The following is a 19971-nucleotide window of genomic DNA, read 5'->3' on the forward strand; positions in this document are numbered from 1 at the left end:
TTTTCCTGCTGTGTGGTACTTTTTACAAATGACATACTTTTCCCCCTGAGGGCATTAACTAATCTAGGCTTTCCTTTGTATATTCAGGCTCTCATTGTTCTGCATCTGTGTTTAGGCATGTGGTCAACCAGTTTCTTTCATAAGCTACATCTCTGTGACTGCTGTGTATTCCTTTATTGCTAACAAGAATTATGTAGTGTGTCTAAAGCTATCTCAGAATAGTACAGCTCATGTAGACTCCCATCTCTCCAAGACAAACTCAACCCCAGAACTGGCTTTCGTGTAGTAGTAGTATAGCTGAGAGGGAATGGGAAGGAATTATTCATTCATTAATACAGCTCTGTCTTTTTCCCTTCTGACAAAATACTTTCTAAAGCTCCCCTCCATTATTATTTAATTACCTTTGAGGCTCAGGTACATCAGCAAGGCTGAATTTCAAAGCAGAGAGCTTGCTACCTCAGAATCCTTGCTTGACTTTGTCCTTAAAGCAGTAAGAATTCACAGTGAATGTGGGGCATGGAGGGTGTAAGAAAGTGCCTCAGTCTGTGTAAGTAGGCCTCAGACCACAATAAGTTTTGTAAGTCAGGAGACGTACAAATGTATTTAACAGGCAGTAAATTGGTATAGTCAGCACTGCACACACAATTACTTGTCTTCAAAAAACAGGAGAAGATTCGTTCTGGGTTCATTAGCTGATGGGCCCATTGTGTGTGAACTTCTGTTGGCAACAGCCTCTGATAATACTTCAGAGTTGAGAGCCTCTGGTGACTGTCACTTCAAGTGGAGATCCTCACAGGCAATCATCTCGAATTACTATGGGATGTTACTGAAGTAATCTTCCTCTCTTTTCTTGCCAAAAGTATCACAGCCCTTGTATTAAAAAAAAAAAGAAAAAAAAAAGATAAAACCCAAACCAAAACAAAAACAACAAAACATTAGCTGTGATGTTAAGTTAAATAAACCAGTAAGCCCTTGCAGTTAAACTGTTTCTTATGGAGGGGAGGAGGTAAATTGGAAGCTGGTGTGGTTATGTAATATGTTGTGGAGACAATAACTCTGTGCTCCCAACACTAATCGGAGTGTTTACAACCCTCCCTTTTGTATTTTCTACTGAATAGCACAAATTCCTGTGGGGGACCTTTTACATTACCGCAGGAGGTTGCACAAAGAGCCCATTTGACAGGGACTAAGCAGCATTGAATCTCAAGTGAATAAATGAAACAGGTGGCACGCTGCCACAGTATTAGTGTGTCCAATAGCCCAGGGATTATGTTTGAGGCTGTGGGAATGAATCGGTCTGCTTCTTAGTGAAACAAATTCCCTTGTTGATGAGGAATCCTGAAAAGGATTCAAATTATGCAGGTGCTTAACATAACAGAAACTTGCATTGTAAGAGGCAAAGAATACCACATTCCTTTTAACATCACTGTAAACAGGATGCACGTTGAGATGGAGATGTGTTTCTTGGCAAAGGTCACCTCCAGAGCGTTTCTCCGTTTTCTGGTATTCCACACAGTGGCAGAGGAGCGGGTATCGATGCCAGGTCGGGTCCGTTACGCCAGATGAAGCCGCAGTCGATGCCTGCTCCCGTGCAAGCAGTCAGGAGCAACGTTATTCGGAAGGCAGGCCAGATGCAAACACGTGTGGAGCTGTGTCAGCTCTTGTACCGGCTTACGATGTTTGCTGACTCGCCACCGTTACAAGTTTTATCTCACAACGGGTTTAGCCATCCGCTGCTTTAATCGCTGCTAACGCTTAACGTTTCCTTGTAAATCTACCCAGAAGATCAATCGGGTCGCTACCCGTCTGCCCTCAGCGGCTTCAGGAAACTCTACGAAAGCCATTTTACCGTTTTTTTCCCCGCCGGGAGGTCACTCACTGAAGCACGAGGGCGACGGGGCACCCCACGTTGGGGTTCCCCCCAGGGAGCCCCTTCGCTGCCTGCAGCCGGGCCCAGCTGCCGTCAAGCTCTCCTCGCGCCCGGCCTCCCACATTAACCTCCCTCAGACTAACAGGACCCACCGCCACCCCGGGCCTGGGGACTTAAAAAAAACAGGGGAGCGAGGGAACAGACGAGCGACGCCTCTGGAGTCCTGCGGCGGCGGCGCGCCCGTCGCTGGGAGTTGTAGTCCGGCGGCCTCCCCCACAGAACTACAGCGCCCGTCATGCCGAGCGCGCGGGTGCGGCCTCCGCCCTGCACCGCCCCCTCTCGCCCACACGGCGCTGCGCGCGCGCAGGGCGGTGCTGGCGCGGGGCGGGCTTGGCCGTTGGCGCACGCGCCGGCCGCCCCGACCCCCCACCCCCCCCCAATTCCCCCCCCGAGCCGCCGAGCGAGGCGGCGGCGGCGGCGCTTGCGCCTGCGCGGTGGCGAGCTCGCGCTGCTCCCCGGCCGTCCTTGCGAGCCCGGGCGGCGGAGGCGGTGATGGGGCGCGAGGCGGAGCCCCGTGCGTGAGGCCGAGGCGGAGCCGCTGCGCCGGCGAACGGGACCCAGACGGTCAGTGCCCGCGAGCGGGGAGGGTGTCCGGCCCGGCCCGGCCCGGTCGCTGCCGTTCCCGGTGAGAGGCGCGGAAGCCGCTTCCGGGCTGGCGGGGAGGGGGTGGGGGAATAACGGGCGGCGGGGAGCCGCCCACCGGGCGCCGCTGCCGGGTGGAGGAGGGGCCGGCCCGGGCTGCCCGCAGGCTGAGGGAGGGGAGGAGCCGCTGGGGTCTCCGCCCCCCCCACCCCCCGGGGCGCTGCCGTTCCCCGCGGGGGCGATCGACAGCCCCCGCCGGCGGCGGGGCGACTCGGCCGGCCGGCCGGCCTGCCTGCCTGCCGCGGCGGAGGGGCCAGGCCGCGCGTCCCAGCGGCGACTCCTTGGCCGGGCAGCTCCGGAGGGGGATCCGGCTGGTGTGCTTTGCGTACCGGCCCGGTCGCCCCTCGTGTCCCCGTGGGAGCGGGCGTCAGGCTCCTCCTGCGGCCGCTTTGCTTAAGCGTTTGTGCGCTTTGAATCGTGCGGGGTTCCGTGTAGTTCAGGCTCAGGTTAGAGGTTTTCTGGGCTATGGGTCAGCTTTCTGTGAGGTTGTTTTGTTTTTTTATTCGTTCACCTTCACCTAGAGGTCACATCTTAAAAACCAGAAAACTTAGCTTTATTGTAATTTTTCTGCATCTGGTGTGTTTAACAGGTTCTAAGGGTGCTGTGTTTTCTACCTAATAACAGTGTTCTAGAGTGTGTTACCGTACATCATATGTCAGTGTGTGATGTGTAATTACACAGATGTTACTTTTAAGAGATTATGTGTGTTAAAATAAACGGCAGAGAAAATGCTAGCAATCCACATCGATAATTTGAAATCATCTGTTCATAAGAACGTTGTGGTTTGGATTCCCCCCTCCTTGGTGTCCCTGAAGTTAATGAGCATCCTTAAAGAATAAAAAATAATAGGCTAAAGCCTTTTTACCAGTTGCATAAACTAGATAAATCTATGTAAGTCTTTTGTTCCGGAACAGAAAACCAGCTATTTATATCTATTTATGTGCATTCTTATGCCTATTTCTTATCTGAAAAGTGCTTGAAGTGCTTACCATGTGTGTTCGGCATTGCTATAATGAACCCATCCAAGGGTAGTGTTAAAGCTTTGTTGGGTATGATGCAGGACTATAATAGATGTGAATATACTAGCAAGCTTAATGAAAAATGGGAGGGAGATCCCTTAGATGTGGGTTTTGGTGTCATTTGAGGTGTTGTATATAGTTTCTGATGAATGGTGCTGTACAGCTTTTTCAGTTCATTTTAGTACAGTCCATACATTTTAGTTTAGTCCATACATGGTGTAGTTATACAGCAGTTGTGACACATACTCTTGAGGGGCTCTTTTCTACAGAGAAATAAAACAGAAATAAGAAAGTTATATACTTTGTACATAGAAATATAATAGAAATAGAATAAGCTTCCAAACCGTTGTGGTTTTGAGTGTTTACTACTTCTAGGTGTTTGTAATATACTAAACACCTGCTGTAACATTCTAGGTAGCTAGGTCAAAAACAAGGTGTTTATTACAGAGAAGCTGGGAACTTCACATTCTCTGTTCTAGGGATCTCATATCTAGCTTTGAGAGGATAAGTGGTGTTCTTTAGTCTTCCTACATCTGAAATAGAAGGTAGGAATAGCTGCCTCAAAATGTTAATACTCCAGGTGCACCTCTGGCACTATTCTGTCTTAGTTAAGGTGTGTTCAGGGGTGGGAGGGCACACTTTGTGGTTTGGATTGGGCTGGGGGTTTTTTCCTCAAAAGTAGGGATTTCACTGTAAAACCCCTGATGTGATTGTAGTTATACGGGGAATAAAGTTTTTTCTGTAGGGAAGCATATTTCTATAGGTGCCTGTCTATACCAGAATATATTGTCTTGGTATTACTGTAACTGCGTATTTGCTTCAGAGCTGCATGGCTTAATTCTGTAGAGATACTTAAAGCAAAACTGATGTGCATATGCACTGTGTGTCACACTTCGGGGTTCTGATCTTAGCCGTACCCTTTAGGCACTTCCCTAATACATTTTAGCTGTATTTTCTTACAGAAAAACTTTCAATATTTTCTGAATAAATACTGCCTTTTCTTACAGGCTGTTTTTATACTCATGGAATATGCTGCTGTTTAGCAATAAATACCAACAAACGCAAATCTGATTTCCTTTTGTAAAGCTTGGTGTCATGTAGCTGGCTGTAAAATGCCGAAATCAAGTATAGTATGACATTTATTTTTAGTTTATTGTATGTCTAGTATAATCTACTAAACCTTTCTCTGAACTAATGTATCTGATTATTTTGAATCAGTGAATGATTCACTACCCTTAAAATTAGTCATGGTTTGTCATGTACCTCCTTCAGATTTTTACCTAAAGAACTCATCAGCTCTTTTCTCTGTTCACCTGAGCCTCATGAACCATAGTTTTCAAATTGTTGCTCAAAAAAAAAAAAAAAAAAAAATCAAATGAGCCTATAGTTGGGCTGGAGGTAGCCTGGGGGAGGCTTGCACTTAGGCTGCATCCCCACACGTGGTGCTGTTTAGAGGTGATCGTTGTCCGGATAACAATTACGTCTTCTACTTGCCATGGCCAAAACCAGAAAGGTAAGGTTGCCATTTGATTTTAGAAAAAGGAAGGGTATGACTCCTTTCTTTCCCAGCCATCGCTCACTTTTTGGGCTTGATATCAGGGAATATACAAGCTTGGTTGAAGCTGTGGAGGTATAGTAGAGTGAAAGAGCCTTTGATGTTGGCAGCAACAGCAGGCCTTCATCTCTGAAGCTGAATAGCAGCAGGGATCCAGCGCTCCCCGCTTCCAGTTTTTCTTTAGGCTGCAGTAGAAAGTGGGGAGTGACTGTTTACAGGGGCAGCTGCTGGGAAGTGGGGTGACAAGGGATAGAATGGCCAGAGTAAGGAGTAGTGATCCAGTAAGCAGGCTCCCACAACATTTGGCTCAGATATATCCAAAGAGATTATAGTTTATTCTGTCCTGTTACTAGAAGATAATACACTCAGAAAAAATACTTCAGTTAGGCTTCATCACTAAAGTGCTGTGACAATTTTGAACTAGGAGGGAAAAATTTGTGAAAAAGATAAATACACAGTACAGTGGCTTCAGTGGATAGAGTAATGTATTATGAAGCTAAAAACCAAAGTTAATACCTAAACAAAATACATCTGACCAAAAATATTTGGGAAATATAGATGGGGTCCTTAGTGTTGTTTATTATTAATTGTGCATTGAAAAAGCAGAAGGCATTGTTTTTTCTTGTCTAATTTATGAATTCAGAGTATGCTCTGGGAGTCTCAGAGTATTTATAAATTCAGAGTATGCTCTGGAGACTGAGATCTACCATTTTGAAAACATGAGATCACAATGTTTAGGAGCGATCGGTTCACTACCTACAAGTTGTATTTCCTTTTGTAAGTAAATAAAATGTATTTAATTAAATAACACGGTTTGATATTTTTTTATTGTGTAGCTTCTGTAATACTAAGTAAACAAAAGTACAGATAATGAACATGCCCCAGTTTCTTCCAGAAGCATCTTGGCATAACATCCTGACTGAAAAATAGCAACTAATTATTTAAGAAATGCGTAATTTTATAATGATAAAGAAATAAATAAAGAAAAAGTGTTCACCAGTTGCTAAACCAATAATAATGTAAGTCTGAATATAGTGAGCTGTTTAATAGCACGAATTAATGTGGTATGTAGCCCAGTTTTAAAAAAAAAATAGTAGAGAAAATGTTATGTTTAGTTTTAAATAATTAGATTTAGTATTGTCTTCTACGTGCAGAATTAAAGCATGCAATTGTTCTGATATAGTAGTAATTGAAGAGTGTGATCTAAGTTGCTTGATCCTTGTTGATGTGCTCTTAATTGTTAATAGTTTGTCATCTGTCCATTTATTTTTAGTGCTGGGCAGTTATGTAGAAATACAGACTTGAATCAATCAGTGCAACTATAAAATTTCTTTAAAATAAGGTTTATGATCCTTGGTGTTACAGATTAATCTGCAGTATCACCTTTCAGGCAATCCCTGGCTTGCTTCTGTCCAGGCACCTGTCTTTCCTGGAGGAAGCAGGGAACAGTTTAATGATTCTTGCCAGCTACAGCCTAACGCAAAGCACAGCTCTGGGGAAGACCTTGCATAAGTGTGCAGAGATGTACCAATTTAACTTTGCGGGGCTACACTTTTTCATTGGAGTAGGTGCTGCCCTCAACTTCAGTGCAATGCAAGGGGCAGCTTTGCAACTAGTAACAGCGGATTTCTCTTCTCCACACTGCCTTTTTATTCTCCTTCTTGCTCGCAGGGAACTGAGCTTTTTTAGACTGGCTATTTTGGTCTCTGGAGGCACACAAGGAAAGAAAGGGATGAGTGATGGCTGTTTGCGTGAGGTGGGAAGGGGCCAGATGGCTGCTATAGAGGAAGAGTGAGAAGCAAGTGCTCGGTGGTAAGGTTTGACATTCCAAATCAGAATGCGAGTTTGGACCAAGCTGAAAATTATTTTAAGGAAAATAAATTTAGCTTCAGGTTGGTTGTTTTGTACATTTGCTAGCAGTGAATAACTCTTCACTCAAGTCAATATGTATAGTTATGTAGAGATAAAATGTATTTTCATTTAATTTTTGTCCTCTATAGTATGAAAATTTCACATGTTTCTATGCTCTGGCTTAAGACAGCTCATGAAGTTTACTTCCTGTTTTACAGTTTCAGTAGGATCCCTGGGCTTTTGTGTTACATGTAACAGAGCTTCATGCTAGAAGACAGACCTCTGGCAGAAAGGGACTTTTGGGACTGAACATAGATTTCTGATACTACCAGCACATCAGCTGGATACATGATTTTTAAAAACACAGTGCAAGGTGATAATACTGTTAACTTGACACTTGTGGAAAAAAGAGCCATCTCAGGGACAAAAACTGCAGCTTTTTCACTAAAAATGTAGTAAGAATTCTGCAAGAATATCAATTCTCTGTAAAGCCATACCTAACATTTTAAAATAAGTGTCATGCCTAAGAGTCAGAAGCTATAATTTTAATGTTTTTTTCTAGAAAAACTTTTGTGAAATTTAATGTTAAGTTACCCTTGTAATTACGCTTATTGCTACTTTAACATTTCTAGCCTGTCCTTGTGTGTGGTTTAAATATGAGCATCACCAGTCAAGGTGCAGATTTTTTTTGGATGTTTCAATGAAAATAATTTTTCACTGATTTTTATTAGCATTAATTACACTGAATGGTAAATGTAAATTCTAAAGCTAAACATGCCAGAAATTAAACTGTCTCGTTTCACGGTATTAGTAGTGTTTTTCTATCCTATTTCTATGGAAGTCCATAATTCTGGGTTATTGTTTTCCTCTGTCCAATACATGGCTACCACATACTTAATATTGATTGTATTAATCTGATATTGCCTGAGGTATGATAATTAAATTGGTAGATATCTTACTGTATCTGTAATAAACTAACTCCAGTAGATTTTAATATTGTGAACGAAATGCTTTATAAAAACATAATGCTAGTCTGTATAAAACCTAGATTTGAAAAGTATCATCTGACACCCTCCTTAATTTTCAATTGTGATGGCTTCAAAGGAGGTGCTGTTCTTTTAAGATAGACTAAAGAGCTTCTCATATTTGATGGGATTTTTTTAGTTGTTTGAATGGACTGAAAATATAAGAGCTTGGGGAGAAAAACAAAGCAACTGATTGATAGATTTACCCAGAAACTCTTAGGATTATTTCAGTCTAGTGGTTTTAGCTTTTCTTGTTCTTTAGATATTTTAATCTTTACAAATTCTGTAAGTTTTCTTTGTGCTATCTGCTTTCAAGCTAATCTTGGGTGCAGAGACCTTTCACAGGTCATGCTTCTGAAGTTTTAATCCTGGAATTTGAGGTTGCAGTTCTCCAAAATTTATATAACTCGTACTGCTGGTGATCAGGTGGGTTTTCATCAGTCATCTTTTGAAAAGGATTTCAAAAGTTATTGGAGGAAATGAAATCCAGCTTTCCAGCTGAAAGAGGAAGTCTTGAATACACAGAGTTCTTACTTTGTTGTTTAGACAGCTCAGTAAATTCACAACTGACGTACTAAGAATTATATTCAAATCCAAGTTCTTTGACAAAGATAATTAAGAAAACCTAATTTTCTGGCAATGACTATCACAAATGTATCTTGGAATATGCCAAAATCTGTATACCTTACAAAAAACAATAGAGAAGTGGTGCTGCAGGCAACAACCGATGCTTGTGTGCTATAATTTTGATATTTATTTTATGATAAAAATGACTTACAGTTTTCTTTTGTGGTTGGCTTCTTTTGGTTGCTAGTTCTGTATAAATCCTTTTGTAAGTAAGTTTTGAATATGCTGTTTCAGTCAGACTTTAAAGATATTGGAAAGATACACAAACATTTGTCACAGAAGTTTGCAGTAAGTGTGTGTCATTAGAACAATCAGTTACAGATGCAGGTTTTCAGCCAGTAATTACACTTGGTTTTTAGTACTTAAGAGCAAGGATTTGGCCACTCTTAAAAATGCCTTATGCCAACAGAGGCAGTTTATTTTCTTTTTTAGGGCAGAGAGAGGACAATGGCACTGGTTTGTCTTATGTATATGAGGGCTTCCATTAAACTACCTACACTAATTTTATTTAAAGCAGCATGACTTTTCTTGTGTAGACAAGGATACACAACAGATTTGGGTCAGAACTTGTTTGGTCCTGTGCTATCAGATACTGAACTTTTTTGTCAGCTGTGCAGCATACATATTGCTTGTGTCTATTTGTGTTATTATTCAGTTCATTTCTATTAAATTTGGCAAGTAAATTGAAAATGGCAATTGGTGTGTATTTCATAAGGTATGGGGTTTTTTTATGATACTCTGAAGCCATAGGATTGCCAAAAATGATGATAGGTGCCACAGACTGAGCTGAAGCTTGTTTTAAAAAATATATGAATTTAATTTTCAATTCTCAGGGTGTTTATACATTTTTCTAGAAAGCTGCTGTTTCATGTAAGTTTTCTTGTAAAGCTGTTTGGCTCTGTAGATTGGCCTAGAACACAAATAAATGTGAACTTGTGGGTTCTGCCGCTGTGTCAGTAATTGGTAATTTAACTGATCCCCATAGTTGCCTCTGAAGAAGCCTTTGCTTCCTGTGGAGGCAGATTCCTGCTTCCCAGCCACTCGCTGCAGAGAGGAACCCAGGAGACCAGCTGCTGCCCCGAGCTGGGTGGTGCCGTGCCTTGCCTTGAATGTATTTGTGAATGTTTTCAGTGTTCACACACGTTTTGCAACATCTCGTCCCTGGAGGTGGTGGTGTTAATCATAATTATTAATCTACTGATTTTATAAATATTTAAATTTACTTTCCCCTTAGTATCGAGTGAATGTGGGGCAGAGGTGGAAAACAGAACTTGATAATCCTAACTCTACATATAGTACTGAAAAAAATAACTGAAAATTTAGAAATTTACAGGAAGGCTAAGTACTTCATGTGGTCTTGATGAAGAGTTGTCATTGGCATTGATGGGAGTATGTCTGAAAAGAAGAGACTATATAGTCTTCTTGTGTGAAAACTTATTTACCATGGTTAAAAAAAAAAAAAAGTAAAAGAAAATTATAGCATGAGTTTGACAAACATCAGCATCTATTCCAGCAGGTTGCACTCCTATAGATGTAACATGGATCAGTAAAACTATTCTTTTGTTGGTACGGCTCAAATCAGATCTCCAAATGAAATAAGCTACATCAGAAAAAAATCTTTTGGTGGGTAAAACTGCATCTACAATACAGCTTTGCTAAAAACAGCTGTGCTGGGAGCATGGAAACATTATACTCTTATCCATTATAACTAAGTTGGGAAAAAGTTTGCATGCAACCCAATCTCCAGTTGATTTTATTCAATATGGGCCTAATAAAACAACTGGGGAAGGCAGAATGGGACAGTTTGCTTCTACTTTGGTTTCTAGGTCAATAGCCCCTGACATTAGCTTGATAATATACAGGACTCTAAGCCAAAAACAGAGGTAATGCAGGTAGATGTAGTTACTAAATAATCACTAAGAATAACCAGGGAAGCTGTTATATAAACAGTTTTTCTAGATCAAAGTCTTCCTTTTTCTTTCTGCTGTTACAATAGAATGGGTTTTCTCAACCACCATAGTCCTGTTTTAATTTAATATTCACTAAAAGTTGGATATGTTTTGCCTGTGTTACATTGGAACGTGCAGAGTTTTAAACATGAAAAAAAAAATCATACGTGGAAACTGATTTTATGTGTTGTGTATCACACTGAGAGATCCAAGCAAAGCGGTTCTTAGTTTCTCCTTATGTTATAGAGTTGTCAGTTCAAGTGGCAGCTTGTAACTTAATAGATCTCTTCATCTGTGTTCAGTACATGGTGGCAAAAATTCAATGTAAAACACAAGAAACTTAGTTTTCACAGTTTTAACCCTAAAGATTTGTGTGTCATTAATAGACTTTCAGAAGATGCTTGTTTCTGGGAATTGTAAGGCCTTGAAATTGAATATTCTTTGCCTTTGGTAAGGTAAACCAGACTATTCATGCCGACCTTCCAGTTAAAGGATTATGAAGTGACTATTTGAAATGAACTTAATGCTGTTTGAAAATTCTGTAAATAAAATAATTCAACCAATTAAGTGAAGAAGCATGGTACTTCTAACTGATTTTTCTACATCCAGTCTAAAAGATAGTATCTCAATATCGGGTTAAACGACACTGTGGATTCAGAATGCAGTACTTTGTGTAGCATGGGTGCTTTTTGTTGTTTACATATTAAGTGGGTTTATGCAGCTGACGGGGTAGCTAAGCTTCATCTCCACTGAACTCAGTGTGCTAGTAGGTGGTAGCAAGTGGCTTTTAAAGGACAAACTAGCAGATACAAGTTAAGCAATGTTTGTAGGGAGGCATACCCATTCTGATTTCGTTGTAATTGGCATGGATAAGAAAGATCATTATGATAATGCAGTGGCATTGATGTCTGCCTGTACATGTCAACTGAGTATATTTCCAAGATTTCCATAGAGCTTGAACTCTACCTGCTGGCAGGAGCCTCATGATATGTTACTGCATCTGGTGCTGCTGTTGCTTTTGCCAGATGAATTACTGCTGTTACAGAAATGCCAGTGTGTTATATTACACGTTTCTGGTGTGGAGGCATGTCCCAGATTTCTTAACAGTGTTAAATCCAAAGCAAAGTGTCTTTTGATATTTGCTGTTTACCCTTGTAATTTCTGGTATTTTAGCATGAGTTAGCTAATGCGCTCTTAAAAACCACACAAACGAACAAAAACAAAGCACAGAAAACAAATCTAGGTTATATAGCTGTTGTGGTTTGAGTTCAGAGGGCAGCTGAGCGCCGTGTAGCTGCTCACTTTCCCCTTTTCCCCCCAGCGCTGAGAAGGAGAAAATGAAGCAAAAAGCTTTGGAATTGAGATAAGGACAGGGAGGGATGACTCACCCATTACAGTTACAGGCAAAAGACAGACTTGTTAGGGAAAGAAAAAAATAACATGAAACTAATACAAACACTTAACACCACCATTTAGCAGAGAGAGTAGGACAATGAGAAGCATTACCACCTCTTTAAAACACTTCCCCCCAACCTTCCCTTCTTCCCAGACTCAGCTCTGCTCACTATTTCTCTACCTCTTCCTTGCCAGTGGTACTTCTTCCACCTCAAGGAGGGTGGAATTCCTTGCACTCTCCCACTGCTCCAACATGGTTCCCCTCTCACAGGAGACAGTCTTCCACAAACTTTCTCTGACATCAGTCCCTCCCACAGGTTGCAGTGTTTCCCAGGCTGCTCTGGTGTGGGTCACCCCTGTGTGTTGCAGTCCTCCCAGTGCCAAACTACAACGGAGGGGGCTGCTTCTTCCCATAGGGTCCTGGCCTCCTTCAGATACAGTCACCTGCTCCAGCACGGGTTCCTTCACAGGCTGCAGGTCAGCTTCTGCTCCACCACGGACCTCCATGGGGGGTGGGGGAAGCAGCCGTGCTGACTCACCAGAGGATACAGGAGGGCTCTGCTCCGGCATACCTTCCCCCCTTCCTCCTCTGTTCTTCCACTGACCTTGGTGTTCACATAGTTGTCGTAACTCCTCACAACTCCAAATCCTCCTCCCAGGTACCCTTCTTGAACACATTCTCACAGAGCTGCAGCCACCATAGCAAATTTGCTCGGTCTTGGTGCAGAGGTGGGTCTGACTTGGAGCTGGGGGAACTTCAAGAGGCTTGTCACAGGGGACCACCACTATAGCCCCCTCTCCTGCTGCCAGAAACCCCCACCACTCACACAAATCCAACACAATAGCCTTAAATTTTTTCAATTGGGTGATGGAGCTGAGTGTGCAGAGCTCTGGAAAACTAGATTACATTCTCTCTTGTGTGATCTGTCATGGTTAGTGTGTAGATGCTCTTGGAAGAACAGCAGAAATGCTTAAAGCTCCAGTGAAATATTTGATACCAAATCCATTGGCTTCTTTTTGCTTCATTTTGTTTTATGTTCTTTTGTTTGGTTGTTTTGTTTTTTTCACTCTGACGATTAGCACTTGCATTTTTAACAGCATTTGTAGCTCAACAGATCACGGTTTTGTGGTGTTCTTTTAAAGTGCCTTCACTAAATGGACAGCTGTTCGCAAGTTCATTGAGTTCAGGTACTGGAGTGTGACTGAACGTTTCCATAGTTGAAATCTCTGATAAGGGGAATTTGTCATTAAATAAACCCAGCCCAGGAACTGATAAAAGTATAAAAATGAATCTTAATTTGCTAGATCATCAATTGCTGTATGTCTTCCTGCAGACATTTGGTGACTAGAGATTAGACAACTCATCAAAAGATTTGTCAGAAAGCCTGAATTGTATAAAACTTGTAAATAGTCCTGAGAGCAAACAAAACCTGAGGTAATACTATGTTTATAGTGATTGTTAAAAAAGTAAACTGCACACCTCTTATTACACTTACCTCCCTTCCTTTAATAAGTGGTAAAAGTAAAATTTTCTGTTCTGTTTCACAAGCATTAGTGTTAGCACAAGTGGGAATTTGGGGAGGTGGACAGGAAAAGAGACAGGGTTGTCTTGTCACACCAGGAATAATTCTAAGGCCAGTCTAAGCAGTAGTGGGTATTATATATGTTGTACAATGCACCATTTTTCAGAAGTATGGAAGGGTTTGACACATTTGCAGGGCAGTTCGTATTACTCAATTCAGCTCTCGATAGTTCAGCCCTTATCAAAAGTTACCACATTTTCTTTTGGGCTGAAAAATTGAGTTTCTTAGGCTGGTATTTAAAAATTTAAACAAAAAGCACTAACCAAATCCTTCACACTGTTTCTGAGAATTGCGCTGGCCGGAAGGAATATCTCTTTTCTGTAATACAGAATATTTTGGTAATCAGGAAAACGTTTTTAATACTATTTGTAATTTAGAGGGGAAACCTAAATTTGGCTGGACAAGACCTCCCAGATTTCCTTCCTTATGTGTGGACTGTAGTTTTCAGAAGCCTTACTTAGAACTGAGTGTGGGAGAATAAGAAGGTGATAAGGGAAAGCTGGGAAATGGTGAGCAGCCAAAAAGTGAGGTTAGATGAGGCACTGGGTGTGGAGAAGAGGAATGGTGAAACTGAAGTTACACAGGTCTAGGTGCTGAACGTGTCTGTGGTGGGGAGGAGGTTGTGAGAGGTGAGGTACACTCCTGATGGTGGAGGAACTGGACCGCAGGAGAGAGAAATGAATAAGCTAATGGAGAGGGACTGAGCTCGGGAAGCAGTGGGACTAGGCCATGGAATGGGAAACTAGTGTACTGGGCTTGAGTACAATTACTGGAGGAATTGGTTTTGGCTTACTTTGGGGTGACACCACCATAAGAACATGATGCAATGTGAAACAATTAAATGGCAGTCTTTTCAGTTGTTAGCTGGCCAGTTATTTCTAAGAATGCCTTTTATATATGTGGTTGTGATGATGATATAATGCACTGCTTTGAAACTGCTTCCATGGCAGTTTATTCAGCTGAGGAAAGACATGTGGTAGAGCTTGCTGAGATATCCCAGAAGGATGGAAATGAGCATGGGGGCCATGAACACCATAGTTTGTGTAACCTCTGTATACAGCTTTGTTTGTTACCCCATAACAAAGATTTGTGCCTAGGCTTTTCTCTTTGACTAGCTGCTATAGCTTGCTCTGGAACAGACAGCAGGGTAATGGCTTTAAACTGAAAGAGGGTAGATTCAGATTAGTTATAAGGAAAAAATTCTTCAATATGGGGATGGTGAGACACTGGAACAGGTTGCCCAGGGAGGTTGTGGCTGCCCCCTCCCTGGTCTTGTGGAAGGTGTCCCTGCCCATGGCAGTGGGGTTGGAACTAGGTGATCTTTAAGGTCCCTTCCAACCCAAACCGTTCCGTGATTCTATGTAAACTGTCACAGCTTGCCTCATCAGGGAAGTAGTCTCATGGCAAAGCAAGCAGTGTGACAGCATAGCCAGTGCAGGAGGCAGTCATGGGACGGGGGCTTTTCCTATGTAGTTATGGTCCAAGTATTACTTTCCCCAAGATGTCTGTTAGGGGCAGCCTGTGAAATGCATCCTGTTGGAGCTCTACAGAATTTGTGGACTAGAGGCTGTGGTGACACTGCTTTCCCTGAAGCAACCCAAAATGGAAAGCATATGCTACCACATATCCGGAGATTTGATCTTCATGTGATTATGAGACTTTTTCATGATGTGATCAGAAACCTTGTTTCTGATATTTCTAAAATGTTTAGGGTAATATTTAATTATTTATTTTAAGGTTGGCACTCTACTGAATGGATTATTGAAGAGCTGGAATATCCTCAGTAATAGGGAGTAACCTGTATACTGCAACATGTTCTGAATGTCAGCTGGCTCCTTCAACAGTCCACTCAAATATGGATGCAGTCCATAGCTATCTGATTGTTGAGAGCTAAGTAGTTTTATGTATTTGTATATCCCTACTTCTGAGTTGGTATGGACTCTCAGAGAAGAACTTGAAATACTTTGGATGGTACAGTAGTTGTGGCAGATGTTATCCACCTACAGGTAAATGAGAGACCACACATACTTTTAGAGCTGATTTGATGCTGGCATTTTTGAAAAATGTACAGCTTGAACATACGTGACTGGAGTTGTGTGAATACATGCTCTCCTTTAAAGTAAATTTTCTAACATTCTCATGGCATCACATATCCTCTACAGTAATCTTAGGTTTAGGAGCTGAATGCTGCTAAGCAATTTGCATTTTACTCTCCTTATCCAAAAATCTTGTGACGGCCATTCTTGAGGCTTTAATTCCTGCCAGTTATGCAGACTGCATGAGTCACAAGGGAGTTACTTAATGCTATGTTTATGTGATTACTTGTGACTTGTGAAATTTTAAACTTGCTTTACCTGTCTACATGAAGCGCTTCCCTTTTCTTTCTCCTTTCATGGTCGTGTTGCCTTATTAAAGAAAGGGCACTATTTGTGTACCTGGGTACTGCTTGTTAAATAAAATAGATGGCCTCTGATGTCATTTTGCTATTTGACTGCATGGCAGTGTTTCGGTCTAAGAAGTGTTTGAGTGAAAGCAGTGTTTTGTATTAAGCTTTTCAGTATGTTGTAAAAAATGCATCTTTTTATTTCAAAACACAGCTTAAACTATTGTGGTTTATTGCAGTAATAAAACCTCAGAACAATTTGAATAAAACATAAATGGTTTATTAGCTTTAAGATAGTAAAAACTTTGTTCTTTGCCGAAGCTGTTGCTGTAGCTGACAACCATCAGTAGTTACAAGATGATTAAATTGAAATGTATTTAACAGTATCATCTGCTCTTGGAATGAGCAAGATATGGAACTTAGACATGTCTCAGACATTGCATAGTCTTGTTAAATAACTTAATTCTAACTCTGTCTTCTCATCTTCAAGTCATCGTTTTTGACCAACTCAACAGTTCTATGAGTACCACTCATAGTCTCTGAAGTGCTTCGATATGCTTAGGCCACAAGTGATAGTTTTTATTCTTTCCTCTTATGGTTCATTACTTTCTAAAATGGAGCTGTGCTTGTTACTGTGATAATTTTTGTCCAAAAGCAGTGTGCTTCATTTCTTCAAGTAACATCAGTTTCTTCACCTATGTCTGGATCTTTTGGACTGTGATGATGAGGCACTGCTGTGTTTTGGGTCTGGCTTTTGGGTAGTTACAATACAGCAGGTTTGGTAGCTGGGTGAGTGTTCCCACTCTGCCTCCATCCTTTGATTACTGACTTCTTGGGATTATTTTCAATGTAACACCCAGATTTTCAGAGTGTGTCTGCTCCTGGCAAAATGGGATGACCTGGGGACACCCACCATGCTTCAAATGTGGTCTTGCGTAATGCTTGTTGCAGAAAAATTCCCTGTGTCCTTCATTCCGCCTAACAGCTTTACAAAATAACATCTGTGCATGCAATCACCTGCTCTAATTTGCTTCTGCTGTTGCAACTGGTTACAAGGCGTAAAGTAACAAAGAGAAATAATGGCGCCTTCTGTACTGAATGAAAGAGCTATGAGTTTGTTTTTTCAAACTGTGCCTCTCTTTAATGTGTTTGTGCTGACTTAAATAACACACTGTAGTAAGTGAGATCTTCTGAAGTTGGCTGTCATGTCTCTCTGTCTTCAATTTTCTATGTTTTTTCCAAACCCCAGCCGTTCAATACTAATTTTTACTTACGTAGCCCAGGCTGAATTTTTTTGGAAATAGTTCGTTTTTTTTCAAAAACGAGGCTAGGAAAAATACATTATTTTGCCCATGCAGGCACCTTCCTTCCTCTCCCCAACCCACCTTCCTGTGTAAAGTCTTGGAAGATGGTGGTGATGTGGTGGCTAGGAGCTTTGGTGTTAAGGACATACTTTCTGCTTTCCATGTTTAAAATCTCTTTTAATGTAGTCTTTCCTTGGGGGATAGAGAAAAGGTCACAATTCCACACATGTTCAGTGAAGGCTGTTTATTTTTGACAGCCAGTTATTCTGAAGGTTCAACTCCATGTTGAACAGGAATATGGTTCAAGAAACTGCATTTTGAGAGTACTGAAAAGAGTAGCTAGGTCTGAGGAGGTGCTTGAACTGTGAGAAGCTCTCCAACACTGTCACATAACAGCATTTGTGGCTCCTGTGGAAGAAGAATCAAATGTCAAGTGAACAAGAACTGGTGGGAGTCAAGGAGCCTGCTGTTGATAGGGAGGCAAGGAAGAAGATGACTTACTGTAATACTAGGGAGAGACTGAGAGCCAGTTGGAGAAATGGGGAGAAGGTGAGGTAGATAATCATGCAGCAGAGAGGAACATCCAGGAGGAAATAGGAACTGATAACTAATTAGATAGAAGAAACAGAGGAAGAAGAATGATAACTTTATCTGCAAGGAAGCAGTGTGCAGCAGGAGAGTAGGAACCAGCTGAATAAAGAACAAGGAGAGTGGAAAATGGGAGCTTGGGTCACAGAGACCAAAGCAGATGAAGAACATGTTGTGTGTGATATACTGAGGGTGAAAAAGAGAAATCAGTCAAGACAGGAACCGTGGGAGTACTGGCGCTGGGTGGTAAAGACATCAAAGCTTGCAGTTACAGGGAAAATACTAAGAATGAAGTGAAATCTGGGGAGATGAAGCTGTCCGTGCAGTATCACAAAACAGAGCTGCTCAAGGAGAATGGTTGCACTCCTGTCACCACAGTTCTGCCACTCCTGTGCTTTCAGAGAGAGACCTGTTGGGGCAGCTAGCAAATTGAATCATCTCACAAAGGGGTCTTGGAAGACCAAGCTACTGGAATTGGGGTTGTGTGTTAATGGGGTGAGTAGTATGACACAGGGTGGCAATCAGCTGTTAAATCTCCTGACAGATGAGAATTGCATAGATGAAGATAAGCAATTTGAAGCAAGAGTCTGCTGCAGGGGAGAGGCAGGCCTGAACAGTAACAGATTGGGAAGAAAAGGTCAAGTCTGAGAAGGAGAAGTTGGCAGAATAATCAGCCTGTTTAAAATGGTCCTCAAAATGCTGAGGGGATGCATGATTTCTTCTGTGTCACCATTTATTGCTCTGAGCAAAAAATTTGTAAAACATGGAGGAAAGGTACAGATTCGTATGGCAATAGTACATTAACATCCATTAGTAAGAGTGGAAGAGGTTTTTGCGGTAGGTCTAAAAGCTCTGATTCTACTAAGTCTTGGTATAATTTGAGCACTATAGAATTTCCCCCTTATTTAAAGGCCTAGGAAATTACACACATAGGAAAGTAGTGCTTTCTTAAAGATGTAAAATAAATATGAAACACAAGTGCAGTCTTAATTTGTAGCACGTACAGATATGCACCAAATAAAGTATTTTTAGACAGTGTCTTTCCTTCAGTCAAAATAAAGAATGAACAGTATTAAAAGACCTCATGAATATTTCGTTTCATCATAATTCTGTATCTTACTGTGCCCTATTCAGATTCTGATCTGAGTAACTGTTAATTTCCATAAGCACTCTGTGAGTGATTTCCTGTAGTGAGATACTTTGTTTCATACATATATTAAATTTTCACTGTGTTCTGCATACAGAGAACCGAAGGATGAGAGTTTTTTAAACAAAACAAAACAAACCAAACAAAAAAAAAAAAAAAAAAAAAAAACAAAACAAAAACCAAACCAACAACCCTCCCCAAAACCCACTTAGCTAGACACTTTATAATTACTCATGTGGCAAAACACAATTCCCTATTATGTTTTTCTGTATTCTACCAATCTGTAAATAAAACCCCAGGAATTGACTAACACTGCTGAAGAGTGCTGTGGAACTTATGGGGTAAGTCTGGCTTCATCCCAGGAGCTCTGCCGGGTTCCAGAGACAAAGCATGTGCATCATCATTTTCCAGGGTAGTGCTTTTGTGCCTTTGCAATGACATTGTCCTTTCCCTGTGTGTACTTGCCCACTCTAGACGTGGACTGGCTTGTAGGTGTGGTCTACCCTGTTCACTTAAAAAAATTATATGCAATTTCTAATTTCATTCCATGTGTTACTGTTGAAATACTGTCTATTGTTCAGCAGCTTTTCAGGTGTTTTACATTTAGTTTTTTGGGGTGGGTTGGAGGGGTTGGTGTATGAAATACAAACAGGTGCTGTGCAGGAATTTTACAGATCATTCTGATACTCTGATGAGATGCAATACTATTGCCAATCTGTGTCATTGGTAATATTGAAAATGCTTACATAATTGAAAGTTTTGACCTTTTTGATATCTGTATGTCTGAAGCTTTAGATACCTGGACATTTCTCCTAAAATGTCTTGTTTAAGCACGCCATTTACTTGTTTAAACACCATATCAAATTAGCATGCTAGTGTTTTATACCAATTAAAAATATAACAAAACCCAACAGACATGATGAAAAAAAAAATGGCAGTGTCTCATGTTAATGCTGTTCTCTTTAAAAAAGAG

At 41.3% G+C, this 19971-nt stretch overlaps 1 protein-coding gene across 2 annotated transcripts in view; it reads left to right on the plus strand.

Moving 5' to 3' along the window:
* The first annotated feature begins 2269 nt into the window (after positions 1 to 2269).
* RALBP1 (ralA binding protein 1) overlaps positions 2270 to 19971 on the plus strand; it is a 36199-nt gene continuing 18497 nt past the window's right edge. The window contains exon 1 of one of the 2 annotated variants that reach the window (XM_033010631.2): positions 2270 to 2555. The gene's annotated coding sequence lies outside the window, so the exon portion shown is untranslated. The remainder of the gene's footprint in view (positions 2556 to 19971) is intronic. The other variant, XM_033010630.2, reaches the window with a different exon arrangement.

The sequence above is a fragment of the Tyto alba genome, unplaced genomic scaffold (assembly GCF_018691265.1).
Source record: "Tyto alba isolate M040663 unplaced genomic scaffold, T.alba_DEE_v4.0 Super-Scaffold_27, whole genome shotgun sequence".
Classification (NCBI taxonomy): domain Eukaryota; kingdom Metazoa; phylum Chordata; class Aves; order Strigiformes; family Tytonidae; genus Tyto; species Tyto alba.